An 18,824-nucleotide genomic window follows, 5' to 3' on the forward strand; every position below is an offset into this window, starting at 1 on the left:
ATCATGAGATCTCAAAGCACTCTATTAAATAGCACCAAATCTTTGTAAAGTATAGGAATTTTAGCCTATTGAGTTTAAAATATCGGATAAGGGTAGTAATGAGAATGAACAGTTTTCTCAAAGTTCATTTCAGAGCCTTGCACTGATTCTCTGCAATATTTAAACAGTGGAAGAAATTAAGCTCCAGAAAACTTGATTCCCACTTCTAACCACTAAATTATGAATCTCTTTACCTCCCCATTCTGAATTTCAAGTAATCTTTGACAAATTTGTATTTGGGAGTCTTTAAATATGAATAGTGATATCTATATCAATATTTTTAATATGCACTATTAAAAGACACAAATCTACATTTGCAAAGCTTTGATGTGCTTACAAAACCGAACTTTTAAATGAAAGTATGTTTTTAAATCATGTCTGTATCACAGAAAACTATTAAGACTAGTCTCACAAAGATCTGCATGTTCCTGGAGCAATGACTCACATGTCCCTGCAGTGGTGCCCTGGGAGCATCATAGATATCTGATGGAACAGACCTGCTCAGCATCTCACAGGTTGGTTCTCAAACCATTTTCATTGTGTTTCCTCCTTTTTGTGAATTCTGTGGTTTGGTTTGGTTTTTTTTTAAATCTTTGTTCCTGTATATGTGTGTGTGTGTTCTTTATATAAATATTTTTGTGTGATTTTTATGGCACTGCAACTGTGAACTGTGAAGATTACCACCTGGAGAATGTGTGCTAAATTCTCATCAGATCTTCATGGTGGACACTTATCTCTCTGATAATGTTGCCTTTCAAATCCAGACACATCAACTACTGTAGATAGCATTGTACTTTTCAGAAAAGTTACACAGGTCTTTTCCTCCTTTCCCATCACTGCACAGCAAGGTGAGAGCTGGTCATTCACATGTATTTCCTACTTCTAAAGGATTTTCATATTTCAGCCTTGTTAGACAGTTCAAACTGAAACGTTAACACTCTTTCTTTTCCATTTGGACATTTTGAGACTCTTACTTAGCTAGTTTAAAAATAATAAATTTGTGACCTTTAGTTGACATCATAAGCTTGCATTTTTAAGGCTGTGCTTATATTTTGAGGTTGCTGGCTGGGAAAATCAAGACTAGCTGAACTGATGGTGATTCTGAATGCTTACCTCCTTTTAATGTTTGTTTGTTTTTTCCTCCCTCTTAGGAGTTTTAGTCTAAAGGTGTGTGTTTGAGTTGCGCTCTGACCAGGTTGCTGAAGGCAAAGGTACTGACAGAGAAGCAGAAAAGGTTGGAAAAGCAGTATCGGTAGTATCAGTCTCCCTTTCTCTTCTGCCCTAACCACCAACAGCTGGAGAACAGGCAGCAGAAAGGCAAGAGGATCATGTCTCATGGATGTGTGAGTACAGGCTTGAAACTTGGCAGAGTTTTCAGGAGAAAGGTACAGGTTTCTGTTGCCTTTATTTGAATTTCTGTAATTATATGGAATGGAAGTTTTTAAATGCTAGTGCAAACCTTTGTAAAATACATGAATTTTAGTTATTAAGTTTATGTATGGAATAAATGTAGTAATTTATTATTATTATTATTATTATTATTACTACTACTACTACTTTATGACTACTTTTACCAAAGAGGTGAACAATGCAGCTAAGCAGCAACAGGTCTAGAACCTAGGTGAGGGGGACAGGAAAAGTGGAGGGAAGAGAAAGGGATGTTATTAGGTGACCAGGGAGATTTCAAACTTTCCCTCTATGACTTCAGGCCCTGGGAACACTGGATTCTGCCCTTTTCAGCAGAAGTGCCATGCAGGGCAGAAATATATGACAGTATGTTCATTGCAGGTTATGGCTCTAAATAGTGATGGGACAGCGCCCATATCTTTCTGGTCTCTGGTCATATGTGGTTGTATAGTGTTTGCTGTCCTTCAGAAGACAAGAAGTGTCTCACAGCCACCTCTATTTCACCCGCTCTTGCATCTGCTGAAACATCTGGTGGTGGCTAGTGTTGGAGACATGACAGTAGACGTGTTGGGGAACCAGTCTGGCTCAGGATAAGAGTGTTTATGTTTCTCTGTGCTGCATTGGGAGATCTGAAGTCTTTCATGATCTGACCTTTAGGAAGTTGAAATGCTCAGAGCAGGGTTGTCATTGAGCAAACAGCATTTCCTGCTTAAAACTCGGGGAGACATGTTTTTATTTTGCTTGTATGTTTATAACCAGTGATTAAATATTGAGTGTTTTTAAAACTTTCACCTTAGACCATCAGCTTTTTATTATTAAAAATACCATGCTTTTTTCCTCAGTGGTACACTTTTGTAGAATGCGGTCATGTGGGAATAGTGTTGACTAATAATTATTTACTTGGTTGGACTGGTTAGTTTTCCTTCAAACGAGGTACTTTATTTTAGCAGTGCCATCTTCTCTTAAATAGTTATTTAGAGAAAAACTGCAGAAGATAGCAACTTTGCAGAGGAGGAAAAAAAAAACCCCAACAAAAAACACCAAACCAAAAAAACCAACCACACTCAAGTTGGAAGGGCTTAGAATAAATTATTGCATGTCATTCTGTGGGAAAATCTTCCCGTACGAATGCTGTGTTGTTCACAATGTGAGTGCCAGATCCACTCAGCTCTGTTTTGCACTTCTGTCACCCTTATCACTCATGAGACGATACTCTTCTACTGTAAGTGCTACCCCCAGTGGCATGTATTCATTTATAGGACTTGCATACTTATGCTTAAGTCAGACACCCAAGAGGCACAGGATGAATTGACAGTATAGGCAGATGCTTTCAGCAAAGAAACCAGGATGTTAAAAGAGCTTTAGCGTGGTTATTGTTTTGCCAGGCAAATTCATGTACTTGTCATCAAGGTGTTCGGGAGTATTTCAGCCTCGTTGTACAAGCTGAATACAAGAGCTGTAATCAAGAGTTACATCATTTGGTGAGACAAGACCTTGAGGAATACAGCAAAGGGAAATGTGCATAATTAGAACAGTTCAGTTACAAGGGAAAGGGGCTTTGATAGTGTTAGAAATGCGGCTGAAACACACAGTCTCCATTGCCCTGTCATCAGGCATTAGATGGTAGATGTCAGTGGGCCGGGGAGACCTCACAATCCAGTCAAGGAGTGTGGGGGTCTGTCTTCCAACCTTCCCAACCCTCAGCAGCCCATCTAAGGTGACCATCTGCAAAGCCACAAGCCATCTCCTCTCTGCTGACAAACAGAGATGGAAAAAAAAGGGTCACTAACTAAAAGCTTAATTTGAAGAAAGCAGTTTGTCTTGATGGTTGGTCAAAGAATGTTGAGAAATAACAGCACGACTAATTTTCCCTCCTCCTCAAAATTCCCATAAAGGAAGAGCTTGACATGAAGAGGGGCCAGACGTGATAGCCATGGTGACAGGGAACCCATCATAGGTCGCTGAATGCGTTAGGGCCAATGCACTTCCCATGGTGCTTTCCACACTAGCAGTTTTGCCAGAATCCTTCCTAGAAATTTCACGTGCATGGAGGCGGGGGGGAGTTCTCTAGTGACACACGTTCTGAGTATGCAACATCCAGCCTGCTTTATTTAGATTTTTCACAAAATATTTATCACTGCCATAGTGATAACTAACCTAAAAAAAGGAGGCGACGTTTCAAAGCAATTTGACCTTCTGTAGACCCTATCTGGAGACATCTCTATTCTTACACGTATATTATTGGCAAATGTTTTGAATTTTTGAGTTTGTAGAGGAAAATGTTCAACATCTCCGGGATTCTCGAGCCATGGGAGACTGCTTTCCACCCAACAGTAAGTACGTTACCAGACAATACTTAATTTTTAGGCGTCAAATATGTTGTAACTATCCCTGCGCCTTAGCATGCAGTGAATTAATAAAGTTGCTACTTTTTGTCTTTTCTTTATTCTATTTATTATATGCCAAAGCTGGCAGTTGTGACAGTTAAGTGGGTGATTTCCAAGAAACACCATTCAGTGAGTGCTGGAGGAAGGGTCTTGGGTGCAGCTGTGGAGCTGATGCTCCTCCAGGTCATTAACACCAGCTGGCTTCGCTGGGGTTTGTTTTTTGGGTGAGACTCTAGCTGGAGCTCTACCTCCCAAAGCAAGCGCTGCAGCAGGATTCTGCAAGGGAGCAATTCTGAAAATGACTGATTTAATGATAATGTGAAAGTCATGGTTAGACATATTTTAATTGAGGCTGCTGGCTGAGCGCTGCTGGGTGCTGTGGAACGTGAGCAGCACTATGAATATCAGGAATGCTAATAATGGGGTCCCATTTCTAACTTGGGAACAAGTTTCATTGCGTGCACATAACTTCCATGGGCAGGCATTCCTCTTGTCTTGCTGGATGTGGGGTGTGGCTCTGTGTGAATAACCCTGGTCCTTTAAAAGAGTACTGGAAGACAGTCAAAGAATTGTTTCTTTGCCAATAATCATAGTGTGGGGAGGTGCCAGGCTCAGGTTTTAATCCTGCAAATGACTCCAGTGCAGTGAACGAAGTAAATATAGTGTGCAATTGGAGATCTAGGTCTTTGTTGGTTTTGGGGGGGTTGTTGGTTGCTTGGGTGTTTTTGTTGTTTGTTTGGATTTTTTTGGTCTTTTTTTTTTTTCTTTTTAAAGAGCTTAATTAATTTATCAGTGTTTTCCCTGGAAGTGTTTGACAATTCATAATGTTGCTGGTTAATAAGGCACTAATTGACTCCCAGGTGTTTAGTATGGAGGGTTAAAGCCAATAGTATGGGTCAGAGGAAAAGTATCAAAAGACTGCAAGTATAAGCATCTGCACATTTGATTTTGTTTGCTCCAGATTCCTGGCTATCACTATCTTAGGATACCTAAGAGGGTCGCAGTTGTCATAAGCATGTCTTAAGTGGGTGCTTCAGAATTGTCCTAGGATGGTATTGAGCCAATCTAACAGCTTCCTCGAGTGAAGTATGCGCAGCGGAAGAGGGAGAGAGGGAGGAGGAATGCGTGGTATTCCTCTTCGTCTTTCTGGCACAATTGTCCTGATGGTACTGTTTCAGCTGGTGTAATCAAGAGCAGCCCCTGGCTATGCTGCAGCACGTGAAGCTGCCGTTTTCTGACCCTTATATGGCACACGACTGCGGCGGGACTGGCGGGGTTTGCAGCTCCTTTTCCTCCCTGCTCCCTTCAGCTGCAACGAGCACAAATTTGATGTGTTTAGGAATCTGCTCTTATATTTTAAAACTCCATGCAAATATGGTAATAATAACTTAACTGACATTTGCTTTTGCTTCTGTGTAGTATGTCTTTAATATGATTACTACCCTTAACATTTAAAGGAACTTTGACAGTTATGTAATCCCTTCAACATTTAAGTACAACAGGAATTTATTATTAAGTGCAGTGGCTGGAAATGGAGCACTTTTTTCATTCACACTATAAACAGTTATGTTGTATTAGTAATCCTGCTTGTCAGAGTTTTCACTGTTTAATATTAATCAGTAAGTTTATGAAAGGTGCAACCAAAGGCAGAAATGAACAGTGAAGAAGTAAACCTTGGTTCCATAAAATCAGATGCTATTTAATACTTACATTCACATTTCTTCCAGTGACCATTAGACTAAGGGGAAAGGAAGTGCTGCGTTATGGTAATGGTACCTCTAACTAACTTTTCATAAACATGTATTTAGTTTCTCGCTATGTAAATGCAATAGCAGGTAGTGATAAAAGCCAAGACTTCTGAGAATGTTTTTAGGTTGTTTTGTAAAGAGCATGTTTTTCAGACTGCTGTATGGATTGGGTATGATACAGCCTAGCAAAACACATAATGATCAAATATTACATGACAAAATTAATAGCATCTCCTTTTGGTACTTATCCACTATTAAAATGATGTGCAAATCACTTCACCTGAATATTTCTACCTAATTTGTGAGTTGTTATCTTTGAGCTACATAATTAATTTTTGCATCTTGCAAACTGTGTTGCACTACAGAGTTTTTTTAATCACTTCTGAATATCTAGTACATGTTCATGCAACACCTATAGAGAAGCCAGGTCTTTTGGCTGCAGATGTCATCCTGCAAGATCTTTAGATGATCAAAGTGAAAATGACACCATTGTAACATAAGATGTCTTGAAACAGTGCATAATAAATTACCATGATTGGTTAATGAACATACATGATTAATGGAATGGAATATAGACATATAATAAAGGTTTTTCTTGTAAGTGTCAGTCATCTTCCATGTTCAAGTGCTTCCAGATATATCCCTTATACACCTAACATAATAGTTGATGTGTATCCGTATGTATATAGTAATATACACTAGAGAAATCAAATTGTGGTGTATGACCTTCCTATGAAACATGCAATTAAATTTTAATAGCATATTTGGCATATTTCTATACCTAGGTTTGTTTCAAGTTAATTTCCCCCCCTTTTTTTTTCTCCCCCCCCCCCCCCAATCCTGCTTGTTATAGTTTTGTTTTGGATTTAAAAAAAAAATTAAAAAAAACTTCATGAACAACATTAGTCTCCGTTAAACTATGTATATCTGTCACTGATCACTTTTAAAGCAATGTGGCATTAGTTTTTAAAATTATCACGTCTAAATTTAGTATTTGCTTATGGTAGGGTCAAAAGTGTCACAAAATGTGCATCACTGCCTCATTATCAATCACTGGGATATTTTTGGAGAAGCCATTTGATTTGCATCGTCGGACCTCCTACCTAGCATCACAGAAGGCTGTGCATCAATAAAATTAACTTTTGTCACTCAAACCAAATTGGGCTGAGGCGCTCTTGCCAGAACAGCTAATGTGCATGCAAGGAGGACGGCTGATCGCGGAAACATTCAAACCTTCTTTGGAAAGGCGGAATAAATTAATTAATCTGCTTCTGGGTGATGTCCCAGAGCTTTCCTTATGTCTCAAATGAAACTCAACAGGAAGGCAATAGATCACACCCACCCACAGCCAGTAAAACGGTAAGGCTGTGATCCAACCAGAGGTGTAGAGTGATGGCAATGGGGTGGACCAGACTTGTGCTTGCACCATCCCAGCATGCAAAGCACTGCTCAGCTGTGCCTCACCTGCAGGAGCCTCGGAGCTGTGATTTAATGTGCAGCCGCTCTTTGCTAAGTTCCCCGTTGCTCTGGAGGAAGTTGCTGCGGCTCTTTGCAGAGCTCGACGTACCTCTCATCTCCTGCCAGCTCTGCAGAGCAGAGCAGTTCCTAGCGGCAGGAGCACCGCCCTCATCGCCTCCTCCCTCGCCTGCTGAGCGGGAGCTGCTCTCCTTCCAACATCTGGAGGTCTGGTCTGCAGCACGGGGTGCCTGGGGTTCACATGCTCCCCTTCTCCCATGGATCCAGTTCCAGCCATGCTGGGAGCCTTTTCCAGTGAAGCCCAGCATGGCTGGTTGTCCTTGCTACCCGCAGGCCACCACAGCAAGGCAATAAAAAGACAAGAACTCATCCCAGCCTTCCTACAATGTCTATGATTTTTTTGCTGGAGGTTGTATTAGCCAATATCAAGGGAGAGGGATGTGTCATGCCTGGCTGTTTCCTGCCTTGCAGCACATCCATGCAAGAGATGAAGTTGATTTTTCTTGGGCCTTTTGGCAAAAGAAATAATTCTGCTAAGTTTTACCGACTCTGATAGAATTTGTGTAGTTTGAAGATAGAAAGTGAGGGTTTTTTCTCGAACATCCACATCTTTTTTTATAAATGTCAGCTCATCATCAGTTATTTTTTTTCCCCACCCTCCTCTCCCAAATTTGTTTCAGGTGCTTTGCATGATACTGTAATTATACATATTATCTGCTAAAGACATGTGCTTGGTACATCCAGTCCTCCTTCCTTCTGTGAAGCCATCAGTAGCCCATTGATATATCCCTCATCCATATTTACTGAAAGATTTTGGTATTCACTGAATTTGTGATGAAGAACAGTAGGAGTTTTGTGCGTTCCTGGGGTTTTTGTTTGTTTGTTTGGGACTTAAGCTGTTCCATGGCTGCAGTTGGCCACAGGAGTCACCTGGTCCTTTTTTTTTCCTCTTTCCTCGCTGGTGGATATAACACAACAAAGCCTGCAAAGAACTGAAGAAACCTCTGAGCTTTTTATCCCCTCAGGAAAAGGTAGCAATTTATGGAGAGACTGCAAAAAAGCAGGATTAGGGGATTTTAGAAAATGTAAGCCTTTTCCTTTTTGGGTTGCGTAGGCCTTTCCTGAGACATCAGTCCTAATGAAAATGTGCTACTGTAGCGTAGATGGATGTAAAGTTTAAACTTAAGTTTGAACAAAGTCAGTACGTGTGCACTCTAATGTGCTTGGGGATGGATGCTGTCAAATCTCTGTCTTAGTCATTTAAATGATTGTTTCAGTATTGTCTGTGGTACAAATATTTAGACTTTGATCTACTTATAAAGCCAGATAGTTCTTGAAAATTTTCATAAGTATTTCCCCATTTCCTGAGCTAAGGAAAGGATTTTTCAAAGCTTAAGTCAGCTTGTTTTATCTCAGATGAAATAATGTGATTTTAGTGTACCTGGTGAGACCACAAAAATATGTGCATTTCAATGTGAGAATACCTGAAATGCTCAGTTTTTGCAAACATTTCTGAAAAGGGAAAATCCAAACAGGATGAAAGAATTTCTTTTAAACCCTTAGGCAAATGGAATATATAGGTTTGCACTGTATTTTTTATAATATTATTCAAATTCTAATTAACAAGTGAGAGTGGCCACATGCAAATTCAAATGGAATTTTATTATATTTTACCAAAGGAATGTTATGGGACATGAAACAAACTGTTATTAAAAATATTAGCAGAACACTAACTGTTATTAACGCTAATTGGCTTCTCTTTGCTCCTATGATAGTGTGGGTGCTTGTATAAGTCGGTTGGAAAGAAATAGATAAATATGTAGGAATTGTACTCTGTTGGGTGAGAAATAGCTTCAAGAGGCTGAGCCGTTTCATGGCAAATCTGGGCCAAAATATTAAGAATAACAACATTTTGTAAAGCAGCTATTATCCTTTCAGTGTTTAAAACAATCAAGCTTCAGTTTGACATTAAAAAAAAAAAATGTTACTTTTTCAATCTTTTTGAAATTTAAAATCAGTTGTTAAATTAACTACAAGAAGAAAAATGGGGTAGTCAATTTATTAAAGGCTTGGAGAGAAAAAAAAAGTATTGAAAAGAAACCTGATTCCTCAAACAATTCTGGTGTCACTAGACTTTTTATTATTAAAAAAACAAACAAACGTTTTATGGAAAAAAAAATCCATTTGGTTTAACCTTCTAAAACTCACTGTTTTATCATAAAGTACACCCCACATATTCATAGCTATTCATTTTAAATGTAAATGCCTTTTCAGTTGGGACTGTCACGCAAGACCAGTTGTTTGAGTTGCATCAGGTGTGGACCTGCACCAGACGGCGGCGGCTGGAGGAGATGCTGGGTGCTGGGAGTTGCTGTAGGTGGTGGGGGGGATGGTGCTGGTACTGGGGGACAGCTCACCACCACAAGGAGACTGAGCTGGGACCATCTGAGTGATGGGGGGAATCCCAGAATATGTGGCTTCTTTCCTTGGATGAAAGAAAGGCTTTTGCAACAGCAGCTCAATTTCCGGACCTGTCAGAGTGGTGTTTTTGTTGATATGTTGAAAAGCATGATTTGGGTCATCATCTTTCCAGTTACCGCTGGCCTCTGACATGCCATGGTCCTGGCATAGGTCGTTATGTCTAATCATGGGGTGTGCTCTACTCTGATGTCAACTTCTAGCCAAGCTTCAAAGCTGATTTAGTGGCATCATCTTGAAACAGATTTTACAGCTGAAAGTCAATAAAATTTGAAAAGCCTAGTGCAGAAGACAATATTAAGTAGTATGAGAGGAAGCTATCAAAGCGTCTCTATAGAAATAGAAAAGCCATCCGATTCATTAAAAGAAACAACCCTTTCCTTTCCCTTCACTGCTTACCACTTATAAACACAAGATAAGCAATTTCTGATGTTTACATACAATTTTTTTCCTTTAAATTTATTCCTTTGCAACGACTACATAGCTTCTCTGTCCAACAGACAATTGCAGTATCACCTAAATTCTGTTTCTTCCAGGTTAAAAATATTGGTAGGTACCAATTCAGGGCATGTTTATTCAAAGGTTAGAAAGTACACAGAACTGGTGTCTAGTGTAGACTTTATTTTAGGAGCAAACATAAACACGAAGAAACTATAATCCTGGTGTAATGTAGGAATCTAATTAAGACTAATGAGGCAACATTAAATTTAATGTATGATGCATTTTATATGCCTTACCATTAGAGCTGCAGCAAGCTGTTCATCAGAGCATCGAACTTTGGTGAATAAGCCCCTCAAGGCATTGTTAAACAACCTGGGCTCAGACCTTCTCCTGCCCGTTAGGTTGTGTTGGGCTGGCAAAGATCTAGATATAAATGGAAATTTGGCGGGGAGGTGGAGAGGGAAAAAAAGGGGGAGGGCACAAGAAGTTGTGACCATCTTTGAAGGGCTCTGAGAGCTGATAAAAGGGAAGAGAAACATGTGGCTGAGACGGACCCTCAAGGAGGTACCAGGCAGGGCCAGAGGGGAGGTGGGCGAGGGGCAATGCGTGAACTGCTGTTTCAGAGGCACCCATAGCAATGGGAATGTAAAAAGGCTGGGGTTTAAGTGACACAGCAGATCAAGAATAATAATCATGGTGGTCATCACTTAAGAACTTATTGATGATAAGGTTTGTTGTAGATTTTTTCTTTTTTTTTTAATTCACTGACTTTGGTAATTTTCTTACTTGTATTTAACTACGCAGAAAAATATAGCTCCAGGTTTAGATTTTACTCTCCAAATTCCTTCCCTTCAGTACAAAAGAAGATTCTTTCCATAATACAAACAAAACTTTTAACAATGATTTATCAAACAGCATTTCATAGACTGTTGAAGAAGCAGATGCTCAGTATATAGTCATGGTGCATGAGCAGTGGCTTTGCAGGGTAGTTCTTGAAGGTGAGGGATTTGGATGGCTCTGGGATAAACCAAGGGCCACTGTTGGCCTGAAAGGGCAGGGAAAAATACACGGTGCCATGAGGTTAAAGACTGGTTGAAGAAAGGCTGGCTCCTAAGGAATGGAGAGGTTTTTGGAGGAACATATAATGGGTTGAATTCATGGATTGACCACATGAACTGACTCTATGGCGGTCAGAGCGCATGGGTTGGGAGTGCAGACTGAGCTGCAGCTTGGACAAATTCATGGGCTCTGGTGTCGGTGATTGCCAGCTGGTGTCGGTGATTGCCAGCTGCTGTCAGATGGGGCCAAGCATGCGAAGAGGAGGAGGTAAGGACGAGTCAGTGGGGGTGGGGAGGGTTGGTGTCAAAGGGCACTTCAACCCTGCTGCTCTGAAAGCTGAGTTTTAGCCTACTACATCCTGAAAATTCATTCCAGTTTATATTATTGCATGTGTTAGTGATGGCTTGAGTGTATGAGACTTTGAAGTATTTCATCTACACATGAAATTGGATTTTTTTTTTTTTTTTCCTGTGGAATATAGCCATGGAAACCTGTAGTCTGTGCTGGAAAATAAATGACTGGAGAAGTTCCTTGGTGACTAACTTGCTACAAGACGTTACTATAAGTGCAAACATGAAGTTATACTTTTAACAACAAACAAATGCCATGTGCTAGTTTTGCATTAGAGATTCAGCAGTAAAGGTGGCCCGAGGCAGAAGGTACTGTCAGGATGGCTGGCAATGGTGTGGTGGGAAAACTGAAGGTACATATTGCACAGGTTTGGGCTGGGGGAATGAGTTATTCCTTGCAGGCACATCAGAGAGCACCATGAAAGCTCAGCTGGGGGCAGAAAGGAAAACAATGCCGCCGGAGGGGTTTCGGCGGGGTGGGAAGGAGCGATGCGGTGAGCGACATGTTCACAAGTGTTTCGGTATTGACCTAACTCAGCTGCCATTGAAGTGTGTGTGTGGGGGACAACTTCAATGCAAGCAGATGTAGGCTGATGCTGAGAGTTTTTACAGTCCCCTGGTGTGTGTGTAACATGCTGGGACCACCCGATCGTACCTAACCCGTGCTGCCAGAGACACGGAGAGAAAAAGCACATGTGAGGGGGGTCGCTTTCCTGCTCTAACCTGCTCTGCTCTTTTCTTTCCCTAAGGGCTTGCCTCTCTGCATCTACCTGGACAAACTTGAATGCGTGCTTATGCTGTTGGCATTTGCTCTCTGTTCAATGCTGAGCAGAAGATAGATGGAGGATGCATTTTAACTGGGAGCTGTGAAGGTTTATGAAAGCAGACAGCTGCTGTGAACCCTCCATTCCTCATCCTCTCATGCACCATGCTCATCTCTTCATAGAAAAATCCAGGAGCAAACTGTAGAAAGTGTGGATTTACAGCAGTAAATGAAGTGAGTTCATGAATTTATTTTCATTTTACTTTCCCTTTTCTAACTTCCTTCTTCAGTGTTTCAGCTGGAGAAGGGTTTTGTTAATGCCAAACCATGCCTTTCTTGTGCCTGAGCTAGAAGCATGTGTGCTTTTCCTAGAGTGTGTGTGGGTCATAGTTTTTCCCTGTAGGATTTCACTTTTTCTTTGAGGATGTGTCATGCTTTTTGCTCAGCTTTTGCTAGCTGGATGGTCTTTTCTGGGGCTTTTATCTTTGGGTCCTGTAGACTGTGGTGCTGGGATGTCCTCCCAGCTCTGGCTCACCAGCATGCTGACTTGCACACTGGTGCACAGGGCAGCGTGTGCCCCACTAGGGTTTGTAATGCACAGACTCAAGCAGACATTGCAACCAAAGCTAACTTGGCTAAAGGCACTTGCAAGGCTGCTAAAACCCCATCATTTGGTGTTCAACCTTACTCTAGGGAGAGTGCAACAGATAATTCTACTTGCCTTTCCTGGTCATGTATGAGTGTTGTTTGTATTTAGGTTGAATTCCTTTAAGGAGCTAAGCATCCCTTTTTTTCTCAGGATGCTGCTGCAAATGGCTTTTCCTTTAGAAATGGATTTCCAACCTCCTTTGCAGCCAGCTCCCTTCTGCTCTCCCTCTGAAACATGGCATTACCGCAGCTTGGGATTTCTGTTTAGGATGTTAGCACAAACAAACAAGGATGGCATAAATGTCAGAATAAAACCAAAGCATTTGATCTGATAGAAAACCACCCAGATGAGTCTTGAATAAGAATCATAGATTGCATGTGGACCTGGTGGCTGTCAGAAGCCCTTTGTTACGTGCACTGCCCATGTGGCTGCTGTGCAGTGGGAACGGCTAACTGGGGCAGTGCTCTTCCTGCTGGGGTGTGGGTTGTGTTCTCAAAATCCATTTGGCTGTTGCTTGTTTCCTCATCACAAGTAGTCGAGGTGGTTTTTACATAAGTAGCCCTCTGAATGAGGGAAATAGGTGATTCTTGTCCAAAAGTGTGGCAGGGCTTTATACCCTTCAACCGCTGTGGCTGTGCTCAGCTTCTGTAGGCACTGAGCTGGCAGAGCTAAGGGTTAGCTTTTATCTGCTCCCTTTAACCTCCTCCCTCCTTAGGGAGCCTTGCTTTTAAAAAAGTAAATCGCAAGCGATGATCTGGCAGAGACTGATACTTCCCACCTCTTCAATAGGTAAATTGCCCTTTTAGAAGAGTGATCTGTGCTCCTGTCCTCATTTTTCATATCTCACTTAAAAAAAAAAAAAAAAAAAGAAAAAAAGGAAAAAAAAAAAAAGAAAAGAAAAAAATAATCTTGCAGGGACTTTGACTTAAGGAAAGACACTTTAGAGTCTTTTCCTAATATCATTCTGAAGTTAAAAAACAATTTGACTTCAAGGGAGATAGGGCACAATTTTTTAAAAACTTAATAGGATTAGTCATGGGAACTATTTTTAGCAAAAGTTCAACTTTATCCATGTATTTTAATGTGGGAAAAGTGTGTCCTTTTCCCTCTGCTAATGTTTGATGTATTCCAGCCCTCCTGCGAGTGTGTTTGAGTATCTTAGGGGCTCTGGAGTGGAGGAGAACTTCCTCTCGGATTCTCTCTGTTTTCTTTCGTGAAAATGACATTCCTAAGCTGTTTCACTTTCTGACAGGAAATGGAACCTTGCCAAAAATGATTAAAGTCCAAGAAAGCATAACAGTTCCAAAGCTGCAGCAGTTCTTTAGGAGTCCCGAGTTTGACATTGTGTCAAACAAATGTGAAATATTGTTTAATAAATTTGAATAATACAGGGAAAGGGAAAAATGGTTCTTGGCTTCTAATGCTGGTGCTCTTTATTGAGTCTGTAAAGGACTGCCTAGCTCTAATAAATTGAAATATATACATAAATATACTTGTGCATGGATAACTGTTTAATATTGTAATATATAATGAACAGCACACATGCACCCCCCACATGCAGACATTGATTTATACATATGTACCACCATATATTTATATATATATGTATATTGATATGTGCGTGTAGACCCACTCACAGGTTTGTATATGTTTATATGTGAAATTACCATTTTCAGGCAACTCCTGTGCCTGCTTCATATAAGAAATACCACAAGTATTATTTATAAGGTGCGACGTGACATTATGACTTTATAAAAATACTAATCTAATGCTAGATAATATACAATTTGTTAACAGTTTCTCAATGGTTTTTAATTCAGTGTTTGTTTAAAGGCTGTATTGTGCAGTCCTTACTCATGCTGAGCAACACCTTATCGTATAATTCCAGCATTATCGGAAGGGCTGTGTGAGGCTCACTAAAGCACTGATAATTACACTGCACCCAACAGCCTGGCGCTGCCATGTCTTCACATCTAACAGCTCCTCCTGCCAGAAGGGTTACCAGCCGCTGGAAGTCTGACAGTACTCAATAATAAGTTATTGACACAAGGGCTCTATCAAAACAAGCCGGACTTCTAAGAAGTTCCTGTGCTGCCAAACCCAAGCATGAAGAAATCCTGTCAGTCTCCTCAGATTACTTCTCAGACCCCCCAAAAACCCAAAACCCCTCCGCATTTGCAAGTTGGTTTCCAGTTTCTTTTGGATTTTGATTGTACCAGGTTCACTGAAATCACATTTTCAAGTTGCTTTCTGACCACTAGGCCAGCAACTTCTTCTTTTTCTTCTCGATTTTAATAGGAAGGCTGAGTTACATCATCACCAGACTCCAGGAGCTCTGAATTTAAAAATTATTCTAATGACTCAAGGCTCAATAAAATCAGGACAGTTGGCAACTTTGCTAGAAAACATGAAAAGTTGCTTTGTTGGTTCTTGCAAGAAAACTCCACATGTTTCCCCTCCATCAGATACATTGCTTCTCCTCCAAAATATATCAAATATTCAAGAACCTATAAAAAATAAAAATATTCCACTGACATGGTCTTAAAGAGAAGACATTCTTTAAGCGAGATGCATTTCAAAGGAAGGGTTACTATTTTTCATTCCTTGTACGGGACCCTAGTGTTATTTGTTTAAAGGCAGTCACCTTTATCAGTTTTCTAATGGCATCTGAGATTTCACATCCATAAAGTTGAACCTGGACCGTTCGGACCGTCATTCAACAAGGACAGCGATTCACGGCTACTTTTCAGACAAGCTAAATTGATCAGACAAGTCAGTCAATGTCATTGAGCACTATTTGTCACTTCATAAGCAGCTACAATCTGCTGTTCTATAAATGCAGAAGGACCGTCGAATAAATCACATCAACCAGTGGGAGTAGATAGTATCCCTTCATCCATAATTGGTGCGGTCCTCTCCTGTCACATTCGTTCATTCCCTGCGATTCCGGCGCGGATTGACACTGACAAAGAAAGAGCAGCCGCTGTCAAAGGCACTGGAGTCTGTCTGCTACTCGGCTCTCCCTGCTAATAGATATCTATCATAATATTGCATTAACATCACAAAAAATCAGACTTATAACTCCACTATCTGGGTATATCGATGACATATGTGGGGGTCTCTCCTAGGTTACGGGGAAAGCTGATTGATGCAAAAGGAAAGCTTCTGATTAAAACCACTTACCAAATCCATCAGCGGTAGGAATATTTACTGCTGTGCGTGCTGCTGCTAATTTCATGGGCAAAAAAAACAAAAATCAGAAGAAAAAAAGAAAAAAAAGAGGGGAATGCAATGACTTGTTGTAAATAGCTCTTCTGGAAATTTGTTAATTGTTATTCTTTGCTGCTACGGGGATACTTTATTGACTTTATCCCTATGAAGTGAGTGTTTGGTTATATAGTTACTAAAATAATTAAGTGGAACGCTTTGAAAAAATATTAATGACTGTTTAACACAGAAAAAAGCACCCCCCCAGCTCTTATTTGGCACCAGGTTTGGCAAAAAAGTGTTTCCTGAGTGAACAAATGAAATTAGCATTGAGTATTTATTGCAAAGTTGTGCCAGGCTACAAACTTTTTTCCTGAAGAAATGCTGGACAGTTTCTACCAGGAATATGTTAGATTAATCAGGTTGCTTGGCCCTGGAGAGAAATCACAGTGGAATACCCAAACTGCTGTGTAGTCACATGTAAATCTCTCTGACAACCTGGAGGCACGGATCATTTGTTCAGTGTTGAGTTCCAACAACATGCTCGTGGAGGAAAATACCTTGTTTGCTTATAATAAGATTGTGGCTGAATATTAGTTGCTGAGAACAGGAGCACTGGGATCTTGGGTCTCCAGGATGAAGATCTGGATCCTTTCTCTTTGTTTTTGGGGAGAAAAAGTCTTAAGTCAGTTTGTTTATGTGTAAACAAAGCTTCCCATTGCCCGTCCTGTGGGAAAGTAGTGAAATGTTTGCTTTTTAAAGGTGCTCTGTGTAAATGTCATGTTCCTGGCTGGAGTCTTTGCTGGGCCCAAAGGCAAAGCATAATATCAAACAATTTTTACAGTTTTTAGTCTGGGATGTCTTTTGACCTGAGTGCACAGATGATGAGCAATTTTCCTTTCTGTGTTGGCTCCTTCACCTCCTGGTGCATAAGAAGTTGTCCTGAAAGCATGCCAGAAACCTAATAGGTTAGCAGTAGAAATGATTTTATCTATGAAAGACTTAATTTTGTTAATATTCATATAAATCCCGCTATAAATACAGCCAGTGTTCAAAAGAAAGTGCAAAGCAGGAGATCATAAAAGTATTCCTTGCTAAATACAAGACTTTGACATGTTTTTAAATGAATGTAATAGAAATATTAGACCTAAAACTAAAATGTGGGAAAAATCAGCGTGCAGTGGGGAACTGAACGGCGTCCAGAGGAGGCAGCTTACATAGAGGCACACTCATTGTCAACATCTGATACTGAAAAGGTCAATAGTTAATTAAATAATCCATCACCTTAGGATAGAGAGCAGTCCTCACTTCTGACAATCAATGACAGAAATATTAAAAGGTCAGAAAATGAGTTACTATGTATTGTGTTTTCTTACTGTGCATTATAAAGATGTGACTTGGTGTGAGCGGCACAGGCATGAAGACAGGTGGGAAGAAATATTAGCTGTTGCCCAAATATTTTCTTAAATGCTCTTTTACCAGCCTTCTGCATGCATGGGATTCTGAAATGGATCTTGGAGATGTAGTAAACTTTTAGAATGCCAATTTAAGACTGCATCAGAGAATTTATAACACCCTTTGTTTAACAGTTAGGGTGTTTTGGGGAGGATCTTTCTCGTGTTGCTTGAGGTTATACTTGAATAAACGGAGGTAGTGTCCCGATATTCCGGTTTTGTTTAGATAGGGGTAGAGTTGCTTTAGGAGCTCGAGAGGCAGTTTTCTCTGCCTGTGTTTTGTAGGCTCAATGAGAATGTGTTTAGCGGAGTAAATGGAGCTCACCCGCTGGCTCCAGTGTCTGCCCTGCACACAGGCTGCTGCTTGCGCTGTACTGCCAATGTGCAGCATGCACCTGGTTCCAGGTTTATTCTGATAAATAATTGCATTACTTAATGTAGGGTCGTGCTTGGGACACTGAGTGTTTATGTGTACTTGAAGTTAAATACAATAATGGTGTGGCCACAAATAGTTTTTGCTTTGCTGCCTGTTATAGGCTCTCCTTTTGCAGAAATGTTTCCCTCCCTGGTTGCAGGGCTATTCCTGTGCTGGGTTTGTCACACGATGAACATCAGCGACTCGGTGCTCTTTTCCATTCCTTTCTCAAGACAGTTGATTTTTTTTTTTTCATTTTCTGAATGGCAATTGTGCTTTACATCTGGGGGGAAACCACTGGCTCCTGGTTCTGTGCCCACCGCAGCTGTAGATGGCTTCTTTGAGCGCTGCCTCCAGCAGCCCCGCTGCCCTTGCTGTGCTTGCCCTGCTCCATGCACATGCCTCTGTGTGTGCCTGCAGAGCTGGGAGGGACCCTCCTGCCTAAGGGAAGGGCTATGAACGCGCCATGACAGGGGTCTGCTTCCCTCTTCTCATTACTATACAGCGTGGAGCCGATGCATATTTATTAATACTCTCTCTGTTTATAAATTTTCTATATTTTATTTTCCTGGTATGTAGCTTTTACCCTGAGAGTATGAAAGTCACAGTGCTGAATTCTGGCAAGTGTTATATGACTATTTTATCTCTCACTATAAAGCGTTTTGAAAGACTTTCTCTGAGAGGCAATATAAAAATAAATTGAATTGAACTATGGCTTCACCTTCCCACTTTTTTAGTGCAGAAACCTTTAGAGCAAAAACCGCAATATAACGACAAAGGAGGAGATTAAGACTGTGTCATGAAAGAGGTGACGCTGGATGACAGGTCCGACCCTGTGTGAGCAGTTTGGGTTTGCAATCGGCTGTGTATTAATTAGATTTTAAGCATGTTCACAACTGGGAGAAAGCCTGTTTGTATTTTTAGTGGGAAGGTTAAAGCTGTGAGAAAGGT

General features: G+C 40.7%; 1 long non-coding RNA gene across 1 annotated transcript in view; it reads left to right on the plus strand.

The window, feature by feature from the left end:
- The window catches only part of LOC130154100 (uncharacterized), a 135,642-nt gene that overhangs the window by 43,594 nt on the left and 73,224 nt on the right, over positions 1–18,824 (plus strand). The window contains exons 10-11 of the long non-coding RNA XR_008823606.1: positions 429–554; positions 1,191–1,382. This is a non-coding gene — a long non-coding RNA (uncharacterized LOC130154100). The remainder of the gene's footprint in view (positions 1–428; positions 555–1,190; positions 1,383–18,824) is intronic.

The sequence above is a fragment of the Falco biarmicus genome, chromosome 8 (assembly GCF_023638135.1).
Source record: "Falco biarmicus isolate bFalBia1 chromosome 8, bFalBia1.pri, whole genome shotgun sequence".
NCBI classification, from domain to species: Eukaryota; Metazoa; Chordata; class Aves; order Falconiformes; family Falconidae; genus Falco; species Falco biarmicus.